This window comes from Lepus europaeus, chromosome 6 (assembly GCF_033115175.1).
Source record: "Lepus europaeus isolate LE1 chromosome 6, mLepTim1.pri, whole genome shotgun sequence".
In the NCBI taxonomy this organism is placed as follows: Eukaryota; Metazoa; Chordata; class Mammalia; order Lagomorpha; family Leporidae; genus Lepus; species Lepus europaeus.
The window spans coordinates 47,957,983-47,980,000 of NC_084832.1; the positions used below are offsets into that span (position 1 = coordinate 47,957,983).

Below are 22,018 nucleotides of genomic sequence, written 5' to 3' on the forward strand. Positions count from 1 at the left end.
TAGCAGATAGTGGAGCATATGTAGTGGAAGAAATTTATAGTGAGTCAGGACACAGAGAGAGGGAGAGAAGGAGGGAGGGAGGGGGAGAGGGAGAGGGAGAGGGAGGGAGAGAAGGAGAGGGAGAGGGAGAGGGAGAGGGAGAGGGAGAGGGAGAGGGAGAGGGAGAGGGAGAGGGAGAGGGAGAGGGAGAGGGAGAGGGAGAGAGAAAGGATCACTTTCCCTTTGAGGATCTGCACCCAATAATCAACAAACCTTCCATCACACTCTTCCTAACAGTTTCATCTTCTGATAGCAACACCCTGGGTACCAAGCTGTAGCATGTAGCAATTTGGAGAAAATTCTAAATACAAATCTAGCAATAGAAAAATCGCTTTATTGCACAAGACCTTGCAGTTTCATTTTATCCTTCCTAATGGAGATGATTGGTTTATCATTTCTTTAAAGAATAAAGACACCCAGCTGTTTTGAGTAAGCAAAATATCAGGAGACCATATAAGCTATTAACAGTTCTGTATTTATTGAATTATTATTGCATCTTGGTATATACATGGGTAGAACTAAAGCTTTCAACAATATAAATCTTACGGTATTTCAACTTAAAAAAATAAGTAGTCCAATAAAATTATTTTATTTAATACTTTCTTTTTTGTATGCTTACTTGTTGATTCTTAAATTCATTATTAAAATTATTTATGTGCTCTATCTCCACAATACATGAAACATATTTTTCTAAGTAATTATATAACTACTAGTGGTAAGACTATATATTGAGGATGAAGACTTTCTTATAGCTTTGTTTATCTCCAAGCAATAGCATGTTGAACAGAAGTTGGGAAATAACTCATTGGGTGTTTATGCAAGATAATCATTTCAGAGATTAGAATTTGCTTCATTTTCTTTTTTTTCTAATTAAACTTTTATTTAATGAATATAAATTTCCAAAGTACAGCTTATGCGTTACAATGGCTTCCCCCTCCCAAAGCTTCCCTCCCACCCACAACCCTCCCCTTTCCCGCTCCCTCTCCCCTTCCAATCATATCATGATTCATTTTCAATTCTCTTTATATACAGAAGATCAGTTTAGTATATATTAGGTAACGATTTCAACAGTTTGCCCACATATAGCAACACAAAGTGAAAAAAAAATACTGTTGGAGTACTAGTTATAGCATTAAATAAGAGTGTACAGCATATTAAAGACACATTTAGGACGTCTGCCATTCTATGAGTCTGCTGTGTATCCCACTTCCCATGTTGGATCTTTCTCTCCCTTTTTGATTCTATCAGTTAGTATTAGCAGACACTTGTCTTGTTTGTGTGATCCCTTTGATTCTTAGACCTATCAGAGCCATCGAATGTGAACTGAAATTGATCACTTGGACTAGTGAGATGGCATTGGTACATGCCACCTTGATGGGATTGTATTGGAATCCCCTGGCACATTTCTAATTCCATCATTTGGGGCAAGTCTGATTGTGCATGTCCCAAATTGTACATCTCCTCCCATTCACAATAGCTACAAAAACAATCAAATACCTTGGAATAAACTTAACCAAGGACGTTAAAGATCTCTATGATGAAAACTACAAAACCTTAAAGAAGGAAATAGAAGAGGATACCAAAAAATGGAAAAATATTCCATGCTCATGGATTGGAAGAATCAATATCATCAAAATGTCTATTCTCCCAAAAGCAATTTATACATTCAATGCAATACCAATCAAGATACCGAAGACCTTCTTCTCAGATCTGGAAAAAATGATGCTGAAATTCATATGGAGACACAGAAGACCTCGAATAGCCAAAGCAATCTTGTACAACAAAAACAAAGCCGGAGGCATCACAATACCAGATTTCAGGACATACTACAGGGCAGTTGTTATCAAAACAGCATGGCACTGGTACAGAAACAGATGGATAGACCAATGGAACAGAATAGAAACACCAGAAATCAATCCAAACATCTACAGCCAACTTATATTTGATCAAAGATTCAAAACTAATCCCTGGAATAAGGACAGCCTATTCAATAAATGGTGCTGGGAAAATTGGATTTCCACGTGCAGAAGCCTGAAGCAAGACCCCTATCTTTCACCTTACACAAAAATTCACTCAACATGGATTAAAGACTTAAATCTATGACCCGAAACCATCAAATTAATAGAGAGCATTGGAGAAACCCTGCAAGATATAGGTACAGGCAAAGACTTCTTGGAAAAGACCCCAGGAGCACAGGCAGTCAAAACCAAAATTAACATTTGGGATTGCATCAAATTGAGAAGTTTCTGTACTTCAAAAGAAACAGTCAGGAAAGTGAAGAGGCAACCGACAGAATGGGAAAAAATATTTGCAGACTATACTACAGATAAAGGATTGATAACCAGAATCTACAAAAAAATCATTTTCTTTTACATTTTAATCAGTTGTCTTCTCAAATATGAGTTACTTATGGAATATAATACAATCTTCATGTTAAATTATATTCCTAAAATATTTTCCTATTTTTCCCTCTTTATTTTATGCCTCTCACTAATCATACTATCTTTATTTTTTAAAAATATCCTTCCATTGATGTTTGCTCAAGTATATATAAAATATGCTTTCTACACCATATCTTCAGAATTTTTATTTTGTTTTTATCAATGTAGAAAATCCACATTTCATGTTTCTCTTATTGTATACAATCAATTCCAATTGATTAATACTCTAGCAGCTTCTAGTAATTTTCTATTAACTATAATGACAAATGAGCAGCATCCATAAAAAAATTTGGCTCTTTTCATAGTGCTTCTTCAAGATAGGTGGATATTATTTGGTTTGCTAAGTGAAAGGACAAAATGTTAAGAATTTTTTAAAATAGACCTTATTCACAGCAATATATAATGAAAATTGTGTAGTCTTCATATCTGCCTCCCTTCACTCACCTTGATTTTTGACTGTCTCATAATTCAACATTTTTTCATTGTAATGAAGCTCATCTGAGCAATTCTTTTTTCCTTGAATTTTTTTTGCTATTGTATATAAAAAGTCATTGCCTATTCCTAAATCATCTAAATGATATTTATGGCATTTTCAAGTAAATTTTAGCATTTTGATTATTATACTTATGTCTGCAATTTATTTTATTTTGAGATAATTTGTGAATAGTTTAAGCCAGTGTCTATAATCCTTGATTTTCTCTTTTTTTGTATTTGGTTTCTAGTTGGTCTAGAACCAGTTGTTGAAAAAGACTGTTTTTCCTCCTTTGTATTGCTTTTATGTTTGTCCAACATAATTTGAATGTATTTATATACATCTATCTAGTATCAATATTCAGCTGAATTAATTTATTTATCACTTTGCCAATATCTTTTTGTCCTGATAATTGTATCTTTATACCAACTTGTAAAGCCCTGTAGTGTCAGTCCTTCAAGCTGGTCCTTCTTTTTCAATATTGGTTCATATTTTGTGCCCTATAAACATTAGAATCAGCTTATAAATATCCATAAACTAAATTGCATTGGATGTTATGCCTTTTGAGACATATTTCAAACTCTTCAAAGGGATTAGAAGTCTTCATCCACAGCAGCTACAATCTCTTTTCAGTAGTCTTATGCACAGTATACAATGAAATTTAATAGATATTTGTGAAACACTATTCTGTATCTGGAAGATAGTGTTCACTGGAATTTTTTTTAATGAATATAGTTAACAAAATTTTGTTATATTTAAGACACATGTATATTTTCCTGATGATAAAATTCCATTTTTTTATCATTTTGTTGTTCTTAATTTTAAGTTTTAAGGCTTATTTATGTGTTATATACACTAGATTTAGACATCAATTATAGTTGCAAATATGCTTTTTCTCTATTTATTATGGATGGTCTTATAATTATGTTTCATTTATGAAGTTTATTTTTCATTTTTGTTTCCTTTTTAATTCATTGTCAGAAAAAATGTGCATATTTATCATATACAACATGATGTCTTGAACTTTGTATTCATTTTGCAGTGGCTAAACCTAGCTAACTAAAACTTACATTACTTCATATCATTTGTATTGAGAGGTTACCTTACATCCATTGTCCTAGCATTTTTCAAGCATCTCAAGGACCTTGGAAAACAAGAACAAACCAAATCACAAATTAGTAGGCAGAAGATACAAAATTGGAAAAGACATAAACAAAATAGAAATAAAAAAAATCAAAAAAGTTACAAAAATCAGTGAAAAAAACTACTTTTTTGAAAACAGAAAACTAAAATCTATACTCCATTGTCTCAATTAACAAAAACAAAAAAAGAAGACACAAATTAATGAAATCATAGATGAAAATGGGAACATTACAATGGATACTACAGAAATAAAAAGAATAATTAGAAACTGCTACAAACAGCAATAGACCATTGGATTTGAAAATTTTTAAAAAATGGATAGATTTCTGGACACATACAATCTACCAAAATTGAGTCATGAAGACATAGAAATCTAAATAAATGAATAACCAGGATGGAGATTGAATCAGTAATAAGGTCCCTCCCAATTCAAAAATAAAGCCCTTGGACTGGATGACTTCACTGCTGAATTCTACCAAATTTTTAAGAACAATCAATTCTCACCCTTCTTAAACTACTCAAAACAATTGAAAAAGAGGGAATCCTCCCAATCTTCTTCTATGAGGCCTGGAAAAACACAACAAAGAGAACTATAGAACAAAATCCCTGATGAACCTAGATGCAAAAATCCTAAACATAATTACAAGATAATAAAATCCAGCAACACATCAGAAAGATCATTCAAGCAGACCAAGTGGGATTTTTTCCTGCTATTCAGAGATTGTTAAACATATGCAAATCAATAACTGTGGTACATCACATTAATAAATTGGGGAATCAAAACCATAGGATTATCTCAACAGATGCAGAAAAAGCATCTGATAAAATATAACATCCTTTCATGATTAAAAAAAAAAAAAAAACTTAAGCAAATTGGTTATCTAAGGAACATTCAACAACAAAATCAAGGCAATGTATGACCAACCCACAGCCAGTATCCTATTGAATTGTAAAGTCAGAACATTTTCCACTAAGATCCAGAACCAGAAAAGATTGCCCACTTTCACCATTACCATTCAATAAATTTCTGGAAGTTTTAGCCAGAGCCATAAGACAGAAAAAAAGAAATAAAAGGGATACAAATTGGAAAGGAGGAAGTCAAATTATCCCTGTTTACAGATGACATGATCCTGTATGTAGGAAAACCAAAAGAATCCTCTAAGAGATTGCTAGAACTCAAAAGAGTTTGGTAAACCTGTAGGATATAAAATTAAGACAAAAAATCAATATCCATTGTATTAACAAACAAATTCCATGGCTGACCAAGAACTTGTAAGATGAGTATCATTCACAATAGCTACAAAAAGAAATGAAAAAAACTTTAGAGTAAGTTTCAAAAACGAGGTGAAAGATCTTCATAATGAAAATTATAGATTCAATGTGATCCCAATCAAAATGCTAACAATGTTTTCTCATATCTAGAAAAAGAGACTGAAATTCATATGGAAACACAAGCTACAGCTATGCAGATTTCAAGACATACTACATGGCAGTTGAATTCAAAACAATCTGATACTGGTACAAAGATAGTCATGTATGCTAATGGAACCAACAGAAGCTCAAGAAATTTACTCATGCATCTACAACGAACTAATCTTTGACAAGTTAGTTAAGAGCTAATATAAATCGCTTAAAAATAGCAGTACTTCAATAAATGGTGCAGGGAAAATTGAATTTCCACAGTCATAAGTATGAAACAAGTTCCTACCTTACAACTTTTACAAAAGTCAACTCACAATGAATCATGGCTCTAAATCTATGACCTGAAGCCATGAGAACATGAGATTATTAGAAGAAACATTGGAGAAGCTCTGCAAGACAATGACATAGATAAAGCGTTCTTGGAAAAGACCCCAGAAACACAGGCAATAAAAGTAAAAATAGAAAAATGGAAATGCATAAAGCTAGGAAGCTTCCGCACAGCAAAGGAAACACTCAAGAAAGTGAAGAGGTTGAGCCAGCGCCGTGGCTCACTAGGCTAATCCTCCACCTTGCGGCGCCGGCACACTCGGTTCTAGTCCCGGTCGGGGCGCGGGATTCTGTCCCGGTTGCCCCTCTTCCAGGCCAGCTCTCTGCTGTGGCCAGGGAGTGCAGTGGAGGATGGCCTAAGTCCTTGGGCCCTGCACCCCATGGGAGACCAGGATAGGCACCTGGCTCCTGCCATCGGATCAGCGCGGTACGCCAGCCATTGGAGGGTGAACCAACAGCAAAGGAAGACCTTTCTCTCTGTCTCTCTCTCTCATTGTCCACTCTGCCTGTCAAAAAAAAAAAAAAAAGAAAGAAAAGAAAAAGAAAAAAAAAAGAAAGTGAAGAGGCAACGAACAGAATGGGAGAAAAATTTGCAAAATTTGCAACTGATGAAGGATTACCATCAAGGATCTATGAAGGGCTCAAGGAACACAATAATGACAAAGAAAATAATACAATTAAGAAATGGCAAAGGAACTTGGTAGGCATTTTTCAACGGATAAAATTCAAATGGCCAATAGATACATAACAAAATGATCAAGATCACTAGGCATCAGGGAAATGCAAATAAAAACCACAATGAGATTTTACCTCACCCCAGGCAGATTGACTATCATCCAAAAATTTAAAATAAAAATAAATGATGGCAAGAATGTGGGGGGAAATGTACCCTAATCCACTGTTGGTGGGAATGTAAACTAGTGCAACCATTATGGAAGGTTGTATGGAGAGTCCTCAGAAATCTGAAAATATATCTACCATATATGATCCAGCCATCCTATTTCTGGTAATTTACCCAAAGGAAATGAAATCATCATATAAAAGATTATCCGTACCTTTGTGTTTATTGGAACTCAGTTCATAATGGCTAAAGTACAGAATCAACCCAGATGTCCATCAACTGATGACTGAATAAAGAAAATGTGATAAATATATATATATATGTATATATATATTTATATATATGTACATGATGCAATACTACTCAGCCATAAATACAATAGAATTCTATCTTTCACAATAAAATAGATGCAAATCAAAACCTTTATGTTTAATGAAATAAGACAATCAAAAAAAAAGACAAATATGATAGGTTTTCTCTGATTTGTGGCAGATAATGCAGAATATAAAAACGTATAAACCAGTTGCTCCTCTTCTAGTACAGCTCTCTGCTGTGACCAGGGAAGGCAGTGGAGGATGGCCCAAGTGCTTGGGCCCTCCACCCGCATGGGAGACCAGGAGGAAGCACCTTGCTCCTGGCTTTGGATCGGTGCATTGCCTGCCATGGTGGCCATTTGGGGAGTGAATCAACGGAAGGAAGACCTTTCTCTCTGTCTCTCTCTCTCACTGTCTAACTCTGCCTGTCAAAAAAATGTGTAGAAATTAAATGGACATTTTTTGATATGATTTCTGTTTTAGCCCTTGTTTATGCTTCTGTGGAACCATGGTCTTTCTACTTTTTTCATGTCAACTATTATGATTATTGGTGAATTAAGCCTGTGATTATATAGTGGACAGAAGTTACATCTTTGTAAAATTTAATTAAATTCCAAATACATATGAGATCATGTGATGTTTGTCTTTCTGTGCCTGACTTATTTAACTTAACATAATATCTTCAAGAATTATCCATTTTGTCAAATGAAAATATTTTCTCCTGTTTTGTTACTGGAAAATATTATCCTTTATGAGAGAGAGAGAGAGGGAGAGGGAGAGAGAGAGAGAGGAATCTTCTATTAGCTGGTTCACTCTCTAAATGGCTGCAACAGACTAATCTGAGTCAGAATGAAATGAGTCCAGAAACATTGTTCTAGTCTTCCAAATGGGTGTCAGGGACCCAAGCACTTGCACCATCTTCTAACTTTTTTCCCATAGGCATTGGCAGGAAACTGGATCAGAAACAAAACAGCTTGGATTGGAACCAGCACCCTGAAATGTGATTTTCACAGAAGGCTCGCCGACCAGCAATTCCACAACTCCAACCTTGTTCAGATTTTTTATTTATTCTAGACTCAGTTTTGGTAGGTTGTATTAAGTCAAAAAAGTATATATTTTCCTAGGTTGTTCAACTTCTTTATGTTTCATGGTCCCCAGTAATCCCAATAATCCCTATGATAGTCCTTTGCATTACTGTGCTATGAGTTGTGAAATCTCTTTTTATTTTTTCATTTCTAACTTTATTTGTTTGAATCTACATTTTTAGTATTGCTAAAAGTTTTATCTAGCTTTTTTCACAATAGACGTCTATTTTTTGTCTCTTTTCATTTCTGCCCTGATCTCTATTATTTCCTTCCATCTACAAATTTGGGGCTCAGTATATTCTTACTTTTACAGGTCCTTAAGGTAAACATGTAGGATATTTATTTGAGATCTATTTTCTTTTTTGATGTATGTGTTTATTGCTATGAAAGTTTCTGTTACAACTTCGTTTTTTCTATCCCATAGAGTATGTTTTGATACTTCGTGTTTTCTTTTTCTTTTTTTTTTTCTTTTGGCTTCAATAAAATTTGTAATTTCCCTTGGATTTCTTCACTGACATATTGGTTGTTCATTAGCATTCTATTTAATGTCTATATCCTTGTGAATATTCCAAACCTTTTTTAGTTATTCTGTTCTAGTTTTCTATCATTTTGGTCAGGAAAGAAGCTTGATATGTTTTAATCTTCTTAAATTAGATATCACTTGTTTTGTTAAATGGTTCATTCTGATCATTTATTGTTTCCCTTATTTCATTGAATTGTTTATTTCTCAATGTTCACGGATATTACAAAGTAGCTTTATTTTGATGCGATTCACATAATATATAATGGGCACATTTAGAGAGTACCATTCAAAGTTTTGGGTTTGTTGTTTGTTTTAGGGTATCAACAGATACATTCCGTCATCCTACTTAGTTTTCAAAAATGATTATTTTGGATTCTTTGCAGGTCAATTCTTGCATCTCCCTTTCGCTGGAGTCATCACCTGGCATCTTGTTTATTCTGTTTTCTGATCTCGTGTTCTTTGGTCTTGATTCTTGTAGTTATGCATAGCATCTGGATATTGGAAGGGGTACCTACTAATTTCAGCAGTTCCTGCCTGGCTTTTTCTGAGAAAGCCCTGAGACAAGCACATAACTGGAGAAGCCAAAAGTATGTGGCAGCTCTAGTTAATGGGTCACTACCAGAAGTGCATGGCCTGTTACAGCAGACGAGGCAGTGTGAGAGGCTGCAAATCCATGGCACATGAGCCTGTTGTGTCTCAGACTGTGCCTGTAGCTTTGAGCCACTGAGACCTGTCTCCCACTGAGGGTTCTGTGGCACCTGGGCAGGAAGGAGAAGATACTCACTGTACTAGCCTGAAGCCTGGGGCTAGGTGGTCCTGGCTGGCAATTGGACAGGTAGAGTGGAAAGGTAAAGTACTCTAAAGGGCTACGATTTGTTAGTCTTTTTATAAACTAGTTCAGTTGGACTTTACCTTTCACAAATGTTTCTCAGTGTTGTTTGTTCTTTCATGTTCTGTGAGTTAGGATGGCAGGTAGAGAGAACTGAGCATCTCCCTTGCACTCTGTTGGATTCTGGTAAATTAGTTTATCTTGAGGGCAAGCCTGGTAAAGAAGAAAAGACTCTGAGTGTATTTCAAAATGGGTACTTTTCTTAAAACTCTGCTACAACCAAGAAAGAATTTGTTCCCATTCCACTCTGTGAGAATTTGGTGACAGTCCCAGTGTTAAAGGACACAAAATTGTGGTGACACTTTGGGAATAGGCCACCTAGAGATTTTTAATCGTCAAGCTTATCTTTCTGGAGTCCCAGTGAATCCTGGCACTAGTTTATGTGGAGTTTTTGTTCAAATGAGTGATATCTCCTTCTGTGTGTCTCCAATACATGGAGACTTCAATTCCCTAATGGAAATTTTCTGTTTCCTTTGCATTTTGTACTGTGTATATGGAAGTGATAATTTACAAACTCCTCACATGCCAGGCCCAAAAGAAAAATTGATCAGTAATTCAGTAGGTTCATATACCTCTATTTAGAATATCTGCACGTACTTTTGTTTTCTAAGAACTAAATTACATATTATAAAAGTTAATACACATTATAAAATCAATCATATCATGTGTAATTATGTTAATATCCACCTGGCAAATATATCTCATAAATGTTTACAAATGTTTCCCTGAGAAAACAACTTTAGGAGGATGGACATTTAATAATTTTCAATATATTTTATTTTCATGTGTCAAATAGTATGCTTTGCAACTTTAAAGGACATAATTCCAGACAAAATGCAATGGATTAAAAGAGTCTGAAGATAATAAAGAGGAGGGAGGGAGCAAAAGAACAAGAAAATTAAAAGAAAGAAAAGTGGATAGAAACTATTACTGATAATTAAGAGCTTAATGGTACCTTCCATATTTTCAAAATCAAGTTAGGCAACCGTTCAAATACAGCAAGTTACCACGGAGTAAGAAAGCAATAGACATAATACACTGTGTTTAGGCAACCGGTTCATTTCATTTTTGAAAGAGCTGAGTGAAATGATATAAAGATTGACTGAATCAGAGAGAAGTTTGGTAGTTACTTTGTTTAGAATAAATCATTGTTTTGTTCAAAATAGGGTCAAAGGTTGTGGGTCAGAAAAGTGATGGATGGTAGCAGAGAGAGATTAGACATTTGATAATGCATTCTCCTGTAGGATATGGAGAAGGATGTAGTTGAAAGCACCAGTATTTTTAAAAATGATGCTATTAAACTGTTTTCCCTTCTGGGAAACATTTAGGTGTCTATTATAACGGACACATTTTCCTTTGGGCAAAATAACAAACGTGAAGTGATGGGATTGCTAAACTAGGCGTCTAAAGATAGGGGGAGGTGCCTGCACCATTTTTAGACATATAACCTTGGAAAGCCCTTTAGTCTGCATTACTTACCTCATCAGTAATATAAATATAATAGGGATTTGGGGAAGCTTAATGAGATAATGTCTCTAACGTGGATTTAGTAATAAATTAGAGAAATTAGTTTCTTGCATACACAGACACTGGCAAGAGTGATAAAGTGAACATTTGTAGCAGGTGCTGTGTCAGAGGACCTTTCATCCAAGAAAACAGATTCACACCTTTAAACCGATGAAAGCGCCAACATAAAACACTGATTATGGCTGTTAAATGAACTCTAAATTTGCTGCTTAGACATTGTTAGCAAACTCAAAATCCCTACATGAAAGTAGCAATCTGGGATTAATTTATATTTATTAATATAAACCTCATGTTCTATCCTGTGAACCACACCAAATAATAAAAACACTTCCATTTTCTATACTTGTCATCCTGAAACCTCATTTTACTTGGAAATATGTAGTCAGAAGGGAGTTTTTAGGAGTAATGTTTTAAGGCAGAGATTTTATCATGAGGCACTTTAGCATAAAATAGCTTTTGTTTTACCTCCTAAAATTTTACTCAAGAATAAATTTTTACCAACTATCTTTGTAACCATATTCTCTTTCAAATGTCTCTTTATTAGAACTCTGTATGTCCAAGGATATTTTATTTTCTTTTAATTGCAACAGTCTCCCTCTTATGACATCAATATTCAAGTCTAAGTTTTTGTACTTCCATTTTTCTCAGCTTCCAGTGCACTCATTGCCTCACCATTACTAGAATCCAAGTCTAAGTAAACAAAACAAAACAGCAACAACAAAAAACAAAGCCAAAAAAGCAGAAAAACAGCAACAAAATCTCTGCTATGGGAATATTTTTATAAAGAAAGAAGAATCAGAATATAATGAAATTAACAAATAAAGTTTTGACTGGTAGTAGAGTAAAATATGATAAGGCCCAATCACTGTAGTTTATTAGTAGATTGGACAACAATGTGCTAATAAACTATTATTTGCTTAATGAGCTCAAAGGATGACTACATTTCATTGTTACTTTGATTTTATGCAAGATCATGAGATCATTTCTGAACAATATAAATTGAATGTCCGTGTCACTTCCAGTTTCGTTCATAAACCATATCCAAAGAATAATTACTGTTAAGAACAGAGAATCCAATATGGAAAGAGACTGGGTCTATGAGACATTTCACATTTCACATCATGGTACCTTTCAAGTCTAAGTGTTCTTCCATTACAAATTTGGATTCTGATGTTACTGAGCATTGAAATTTCATTATGTTCAGCTAGTAAGAGTTCAGGTGCTTGTTGCCATAGAGTAAATAGGATTTTGAAGTCACCATTTTCTAAAGGATGCTACTTAGCTTGTATTTTGACATTGATCCACACAGGTAAATCTAATTTTTTAATAAATTTTCTTAAGTCACCTATAGAAAGGGGATCATTTAATTCATTTAATCAAAGTGTGTTGTAAATGATAGTACAGGTAGATATTTTATTAGTCACTGAACATTTAGGTTCAAATATATAATGTAGCAAGAAATAAATGATAATATATAATTATACTGAATCAATAATACATTTCAGTAGATTTACCCTAGCTATTTAACTCCATGACCATTTTCTCTAAAACTACAGGCACATACGTATGATACATTTAAACAAAATATCATTAGTTCTTCCACATATATAATTCTTTTTCTAAATATTATGTGTTTATTTCTATTTTGAAGACAGGGTGAGCTGGTTTGGGCTGGGCCAATGTCAGGAGCCAGGAACTATGTCCACGTTTCCCATATGGATGGCAGTGACTCAAATACTTGGGCCATCATTTACTATCTCCCAGGTACGCTTTCAGGGAGTTGAATTGAAAGTGGAATAGTCAGGGTTCAACCCAGCATGCCAATATGCAATGTGGGTGTCTCAAGTGACTGCTTAATGGGCTATCTCAGAATACCTGCCCCACTTGTATAATTCTTAATTTAATACTCAGACAAACATGTTGTATTCATCAAATATTATCATTTTAAAGTTTTCTACAAGTTTATATTTATGGAAGAAGGAAGCACTCTCTCCTTTGTCATTTTTTGATAGTCAATTCTCAGGGAACTATTAAGCAGGAAACAAAAATTTTCAATACAGGACTAAGGTTGACAAGAGAAATTTTTGGTTCTTTCTCAATTACTCTTTCTCAACCTTTCTCTTTGAACCTACCTATGAATTGGTATTTATGAGACTAAAATAATATAAAATATAGTATTTATCTTCCTATATATTAGTTAATATTATTAGATTTTTTTAGTTTATGTTACAGCATGTTTTGAATTTGTATAGATGAAAAATAAATTAAAGGAGTAAATTTCTTCATAAATGATGTTTGCAAAAATTAGAGTCAAATTTGATTTCAAAAAGAAATAGTAATTTACAGAGAAAAGAGTCAGGGCCATTAATTCTCAGGTCCAGCTAGCAGATGATTTCACTTTCTTGGTAAATTAACATTTCTTGTGCATTGAGAAATTATGATATTTCTGTAGTGCATTGATCAACACTGGAATTGGATTGCTTGCTAAATATAAGAAGTACTCTTTTTCAAAGAATGGGAAAAATCATAATATGAATTGAACTGACTCTGAATAGAACATGATGAAGACAAACTTATGCAAATATAGTTTCTATAGTGCTTGTATCATAAAAATAGAAATTCAGTGGTATTGTTTGAACAGAATTTGGCTCCTCAAACTCACAAAGATTGTTACATCTGAAAGTATTATGTTAACATTATTGGAATAATGGTTGATTAATTAATATAGGGGCTTTGGGAACTAATAGGCTTGGATCAAGATGCATAGGAGATCCCCAATATCAAATCATGATGCCACCAGGAATGAACACACAGAGAGTGAAATGAATGTGTTCCCTTTGTTTCTCTGATTCCTAGCTTGACAAGAGATCATCCCACTATTTTCCTCCAGCCTAACAGACTCTTGAACCAATGGGATCATCCAGTATTACACTATGAATTTCCAAAACTATAAGCCAAAATGAATATTCTTCCATTATCAAAAGTTCTCCTTGGTTATTTTAGTTGTAATAATAAAATGATGACTAATTGCTAATATGATATTTGAAAACATTCAAAAAAAGAAACCTACAAAAATGTATTTCTGGAAAAATCAACAAAAAAGGATTTGGGAGGCTTAGAAACAGGCAACCTGTAGGTTGCCCTAGGGAGTCACAAATGATAAACAGGACAAATGAAGAAGAAGGATAAGGTTATAAACATCATGAAAAATTGGCTAATGGGAAGATATTGTAGAACATACCATATCGATATGACCAATGCCAGGGAAATGACTGAAGAAAGCAAAAAATACAATGGAGGAATACTCTGAACATAATACCTCTAGCACCTTAGGAGGAAATAAGAAGAGGTCTTCATAAATGTAAGCTGGGATATTTATAAATAATAACTTTGCAGAAATCAATAACAATCTAACAGAAGATTATTATATAGAAGAAATTACTTTCTGTGTGTCTCCCAGTCTCAAAGTGGAAATCAAAAGTCTAAAACTGGAAATCAAAAAGTCCTATCGTTAAATAGGATATCCACTGATTTTACATTGGTCAACATAAAGTTGTGACACTTAATATGAGAAATAGTAGTTAAAAGAGAGAAATGACAGTATAGAAACATAATCTGTACATCATCTTTAACGTAACAATTTTAAGAGGGATATAAGACTTAAAATTTCAAATGGTTTCCCTACCACCAAAGTTCTCACAACCGAGTACTAAAATATCTCTGGGGTGGGTGTGTCTGGCCTAGCAATTAAGATGTCAGTTAAGATGACCAAATCCTGTACTGTAGTGCATGAGTTTGATTTTCTGCTACAATCTCCCAATGCCAGTTTCTTCCTTTTAAAAAAATGATTTATTTATTTATTTGAAAGTCAGAGTTACAGACAGAGAAGGAGAGGCAGAGAGAGAGAGAGAGAGAGAGAGAGAGAGAGAGAGTTCTTCCATCTGCTGGTTCATTCCCCAAATGGCCAAAATAGTCAGAGCTGTGCTGATCCGAAGCCAGGATCCAGGAGCTTCCTCTGAGTCTCCCATTCGGGTTCAGAGTTCCAAGGACTCGGGCTATCTTCTACTGCTTTCTCAGGCCACAGTGGAGAGCTAGATCAGAAGTGGAGCAGGCGGGACTCGGGCTGACACACACTCCTTGGAATTTACCCAAAGGAAATTAAATTGGCAAATAAAAGAGCTGTCTGGACCTCGATGTTTATTGCAGTTCAATTCACAATAGCTGACATGAAATCAACCTAATGTCCATCAACAGAAGACTGCATAAAGTAATTATGGGATATGTACTCTATAGAATACTATACAGCAGTAAAAAAAAAAAAATGAAATCTGGTCATTTGCAACAAAATGGAGGAATCTGGAAAACATCATGCTGAGTGAAATAAGCCAGTCCCAAAGGGCCAAATATCATATGTTCTCCCTGATCTGTGACAACTAACTGAGCATCTAAAAAGAAACCTGTAGAAGTGAAATGGACACTATGAGAACAAAGACTTGATCAGCACTTGTCCTGACAGTCGAGGAACAACTTACTATTTTATTCTTCTTAGTATTTTTTGTTCTACTTAATACCATTGGTTGAACTCTTTAATTAACACACAATTATTCTTAGTCATTTAAATGTAACTGAAAAGTGATCCCCATTAAATATAAGAGTGGGGGGGGGCAGGCACCGTGGCTCACTTAGTTAATCCTTCGCCCATATGAGCATCGGGTTCTAGTCCTGGTTGCTCCTCTTCCAGTCCAGCTCTCTTTTGTGCCACAGGAGGTCAGTGTAGAATGGCCCAGGTGCTTGGTCCCCTGCACCCGCATAGGAGACCAGTAGGAGGCTCCTGTCTCCTGGCCTCGGATCAGTGCAGTGGCAGCTGTGGCAGCCATTTGGGGAGTGAAACAAAGGAAGGAAGAACTTTTTCTCTGTCTTTCTCTCTCACTATCTATAGCTCTACCTGTCAAATAAAAAAAAAAAAATATATATATATATATATATAAGAGTGGGAATAAGAGATAGAGGAGATGTACAGTTGGCACATGCTCACTCGGACTTACCCCTAATGGCGGAGTTAGAAACATGCCAAGGGATTCCAATTCAATCCCTCAAGGTGGAATGTAGCAATGCTATCTCTTTTTTTTTTTTTTAATTATTTTTATTTTTGACAGGCAGAGTAGACAGTGAGAGAGACAGAGAGACAGAGAGAAAGGTCTTCCTTTGCTGTTGGTTCACCCTCCAATGGCTGCCACAGCCAGTGCACAGCAGCCAGCACACCATGCTAATCCCAAGGCAGGAGCCAGGTGCTTATCCTGGTCTCTCATTGGGTGCAAGACTCAAGCACGGGCCATCCACTGCACTCCCCGGCCATAGCAGAGAGCTAGCCTGGAAGAGGGGCAACCGGGAAAGAATCCAGTGCCCTGACCGGGACTAGAACCCAGTGTGCCGGCGCCGCAAGGCAGAGGATTAGCCTGTTGAGCCACAGTGCCAGCCCAATGCTATCTTACTAGTCAAAGTGATCAGTTTAAGTTCATAATTGATCATAATGATAAGATTCAGTGTCAAAGGGATCACACAAACAAGACTAGTGTTTGCTAATACTAACTGATAGAATTAAAAAGGAGAGAACAATCCAACATGGGAAGTGGGATACAAAGCAGACTCATAGAATGGCAGATGTCCTAAACAGTGCTCTGGCCTCAGAATCAGCCCTTAAGGCATTAGGATCTGGCTAAAAATCTCATGAGAGTTTCTCAGGCATGGAAAGCCAAGACACTGTGGCAAAAAATGACCTAAATGAAAGATCTCTGTGAGTGAGATCCCAGCAGAAAGAATGGGCCATCAAGGAAGGAGGTAACTTTCTCTGAAGGGAGGAGAGAACTTCCACTTTGACTATGGTCTTGTCTAAATAAGATTGGAGATGGTGAACTCAAGAACTTTCCATAGCCTTGGCAGCTCATGACAAGAGTCTTGGGTGATTAGTGATGTCAAAAATAAGAGTGTCAATTGTTAAATCAACAACGGGAGTCACTGTGCACCTACTCCTCAAGTAGGATCTCTATCCTTAATGTGTTGTACTATGTGTATTAATGGTAAAACTACTACTCTAACAGTACTTTATACTTTGTGTTTCAGTGTGGGTGCAAACTGTTGAAATCTTTACTTAGTATATACTAAATTGATCTTCTGTATATAAAGATAATTGAAAATGAATCTTGATGAAGAATGGAATGGGAGAGGGAGTGGGAGATGGGATGGTTGGGGCTGGGAGGAAAGTTGTAGGGGGGAAGCTGCTATAACCCAAAAGTCGTACTTTGGAAATTTATATTTATTAAATAAAAGTTGGAAAAATACCTAGGTTAAGAGATATAAGGTCTTATAAGATGTCATGTTTCTGGAAATTATATAATCTTATTAATATTTATAAAAGCATAAAAGCTATAAATGAGAAATATATTTCAACATACTCATTTGTATGCACATTATTAATACCTCAAGTAGATATTGTCCACCTAATAATACTTTTTCTCTTTTTATCTGATTTATATTTGCTAAACACTATTGTGGCTTCTTACATAATTGCTAATTTTAAGGTTGAAAATGAAGGGAATTAGTATGATAATGAGGCAGCAATATATTCATTCCACATTCACCTTCTAAAAATCATTAATAATATTCCTTCTTGGCTTATAGCATATACTTGCATCAAATTATTACTCTAAGGGTCATACAGTTTTATAGGGATTATCTCCAAATGGTTGTCTGATGTCTATTCATGGTTGATAACGGTATAATTATATACTGAATTGCAAAGGGAAAACATTTATTATCATTGAAATACTACTAACAGTATGACCTCACCAATACTTTGTTATAACAGCAAGTTCAAGTTAACAAGAATTGTTTTTCAGCATTTAATTTAAGTTAAAAAAACACAAGTTTACTATCATTTGTAAGTTTGATAGTGGTTTTTGTAATTTCAATGTTTTTCTGCAACTGTATGACACTGAGGAGCTGTTTTAAAAATAATCACCATAATCGCCCTCAATCATAAAATTAATGATGAATCTTAGTTTTTTTTTAATTTTTAATGATTCATAATAGTATCTTTAGTCAATTTCTAATGTAATTTTAAAATGAAAATGTTGAATAATTACTATTTATCATTACAATACATCTTGAAGTTGTAAAAAGACATTAAATAAGTAAAAAAATAAATCACAACACTCATAACAATAATAATAATCTCAGATTTTAAAAAATGGATAAAAACTTTAGATATAATGCTGAAATTTTCATTGATAAAGTAAAATGTCTATATAATGCAATGAACATGATAAAAAAGCATTCTCACAATGAATTTCTTTCATACTTCAATATTTAGAGGTTCAGTTATGTCCGAGGCACATCCATGTGTGTTTGTGTATATGTGTGTGAGTTAACATAATAGAAATTTATCCCTCCATAATTCTGGAGGCCAGAATTGCTGACATCTTCCCCCTCTCTGAAGTTTCCTATTGAGGCATACTTTCTAAGTGCAATTTATCTATTATTCATTATGCCACAAAATATTTATGAGATTATTTTAAATTGCTGTGTGAAAAATTAAGGAACAATATAATAAATATAAATACTTATTTAACCCTAGATTGAGTAGTATTTTTAATATGAAACAAAATTATGTGAATCCACACACATAAGATCTCTACGGTGGTGAAAAAATTCAAAATATTAACTACTTTAGAAATATTAATGTAATAACTGTCCTTTAGATTATTATTGTAAATTATCATTTTATTAAATACAAAAATAATGTTGTCTAGTGTTGGTAAAAGGGAGAATAAATAGTATTAAAAATAGCTCTAGAGGAAAATTTAATTATTTAATTATTTAATTGCCTATTTATTTTATGTGGGACACAGAGGAACAGAGGAAAAAAGAAAAAGAGAAAGAGTGAGAGGGAGAAAGAGAGAGAGAGAGAGAACCATCAGCTGATTTACTTCCAAATGCCCAGAGCCAGTAATTCAATACACATCTCCCATTTGGATTGCTTGGATCCAGCTATTTGATCCATCATCTACTGTTCCCCAGGTCTGCGTAACTGGGATCTGAAATCTGGAGGATAACCAAGACTTTAATTGAGGTACTCCAGTTTGAGATGGGGGTGCCCCAATTGGTAAAAACACTGTACCATATGCCTGCCACTAGATAGGGAAATTTTAAAATAGTTGGGTACGTATTCAATAATTTGGTTACATATTGATAAAAGACAATTTTCCATGAATTTCTCATGGCCTGTTTTCTGAGCAGAGACTCTGACTACCTTTGTTGAGGAGTATCTTTCGTAGATGTTTATAAAGTGAGCAACTTTGAGAGAGAGATAATGTCTTCCTTTGAGCAAATCAAGGTCAATTCTTTCAGTTTAATAGAAATGTTTCCACCTAAGCCAAAGGCCTAGCAAGTTTTTGGTCCATTAAAAAGTACACTGTTATTTAACGCTATAACTAGTACTCCAACAGTATTTTTTCACTTTGTGTTGCTATGGGAGGGCAAACTGTTGAAATCTATATATATACTAAACTGATTTTCTATATATAAAGAGAATTGAAAATGAATCTTGATGGGAATGGAAGGGGAGAGCGAGTGGGAAAGGGGAGGGTTGCAGGTGGGGGGAAGTTGTGTGGGGGGGAAGCCTTTGTAATCCATAAGCTGTACTTTGGAAATTTATATTTATTAAATAAATAAATAAAATAAAATGCAAAAAAAAAGTACTGGAATTTTCTAAGCCTAGAATTCCTTTTCTTATATACAATTGTATCTTCTTTATGTCAGTCAGTGGGAAATGGCTCTCTGGAAACTCACGCAAATGCAGAAACTCTGACTACTTCTCAGAATAAACTACCCTTTAACTGTGACACAGGATTTCTGTATTGTCTGCCAGTGTTTAACAAAATATGCAAACTAACTTATTTAAAGATACTATAGTCAATGAAAATTAGGTTCACTTTCTCCTTTTTCTGATAAAAATAATGTACCCGGCTAATGCTCTTCCATATTTATTTTATTAGTATTTTATTTATCATGTAACACTTATAATAGTTTAGAAATTATGTAACATATCATTACCTCATTCAGCCCAATCATTATATATATTTATATATGTGTGTTTATACAGTTTAAACATAACAAATATATGTGCAAATATATAGATCAAATATGAGTATATCAAAACAAAATTGATAGTTTTGAAAAACACTACAGTTACATTTCAAAGATTCAACATTTCTAATAAATACTAATATGGTTGCTATTTGATAGTGACTGAAAATTATTCCTTATTCTTAAGCACATGAAAAATAAAATATATTTATTTTATGAGTGTGTTTGCTTTATTCTTCAGCAACATCTTATGATTGTGGGATTTTTTTTCTGTGCAATATTTAAGAAAAAGAAGAAAGTAACTAAATATTTTACTATGAAGAACGTTTTGCCTACATGATTTTTTTTCTTCATTTACATGACTATCAACTTGTTTTTCTGACAAAATGAGTCCCTGCATTTAAACTTTCAGATATATTAGTCACAAGTGATGTCTCATTCTGAACAGGAATAAGTCAGTTTTCTTTGGTATATAATTTATTCAATCAATATGAAAATTCTATCTTGCTTAGAAAGTTACCTCAAATCATATTTAAAAACATTTCTGAGAAAGACAAGAGAGTGTCACAGTCAGGTCCCAAACTGACCATCGAGGGAGATGTGCTGAATCTGCTAGAGGCAGTGGGGTACAAAGGTGCACTGTGAGCAGAAAACATCCTTACAATGGTGGCAAGAGCAAGACTATCAGCTCAGCTCTTGGTTAGACTCAGATAAAGTCATTATGCAATTTTGAAGAAAGTATCACTTCAACTGCAAGAGAAGATCTAGACTTTCCAAATTCATGTTTTCTTTTTTTAATTAAAAAGAAATATACTGTATCAGGAAGTAGTAAAGACTGTTTAAAAAAAAGGATGACTGAAACTTCTATCATTTTTAAGTACAGAACTTCAAGCTTTACAGATATTACAGAACAAGAAACATAAAAATCCTCAATTAGATAAAAACAGTGAAATCAGTCAGGAAGTTCAAGTTATGAGTGATACCCATGATATACCCAAGTCAACCACTTCCGACATTCCATGTATGCTAAAGCACATGGAATCAAATGTAAAGAATATTCTCTCAAAGGTCCAGAAAAATCATGTGAGTACGCCACTGCTGAAAACTGATTTAAATTCAGAACAGATGGAACAACAGAAAGGAATCAAAGCTGCCCTTTCCTGTGAATATGAATGCTGTTGGCTAATGTTAATGCAACTATTAGACATAACAGTGCAGTTCTTTGGGTGGCCTGAGAGAAAAAAGTAAAAAACAGATCATACAGCAAGACTTAACCAGCCCAAGCTTTATGCTTTGTCAACCAAAAACAATTACTTTCCTGCATCTACTTGTAGCTTGTGAAGATATGTCCAAGATCATTAGGACAAGAAGTGGCACCAGCTGTGAGAACACAGCATGTGTGTGCCATTAAGGACACTCACAGGAAAGGTGCCTGACAGGGACCAAAGAAATCAAACCATCACTACCAAAAATGCCTCCTTGACCAAAGGGACAAGAAGGCAGCAGGAGGAGTGGCTGAGTTCAGGGTGGTGGAGGTGGTGGCAGAGAAGGCAGTGGATGTGGAAGAGGTGGCTGGAGTGGTAGAGTTGGTGCAGGTGATAGAGGAGATAGTTCCAAGGCAGGAGAGATTATGGTGGGTAGGAGAATATGGTGGAAGAGGAGGCCATAGTAGAAAAGGGGGCTATGTTGAGAGAGGTTGTGGAGAAACATATTGAGGATGAGATGGTGGTGCCAGAGGTGGTGGAAATAGAAGACACTACAAACTTCAAACATTAGATAGCTGTGCTTACTTTCTTGTTACGTACACTTAGAATAGTATTCCAAATAACATGCTTATGTATCATCTTTGAT

General features: G+C 34.7%; 1 pseudogene; it reads left to right on the plus strand.

Annotated features, from left to right (window-relative positions):
- LOC133762072 (protein FAM98B-like) overlaps positions 1-21,578 on the plus strand; it is a 62,207-nt pseudogene extending 40,629 nt beyond the window's left edge.
- The last annotated feature ends 440 nt before the right edge of the window (positions 21,579-22,018 follow it).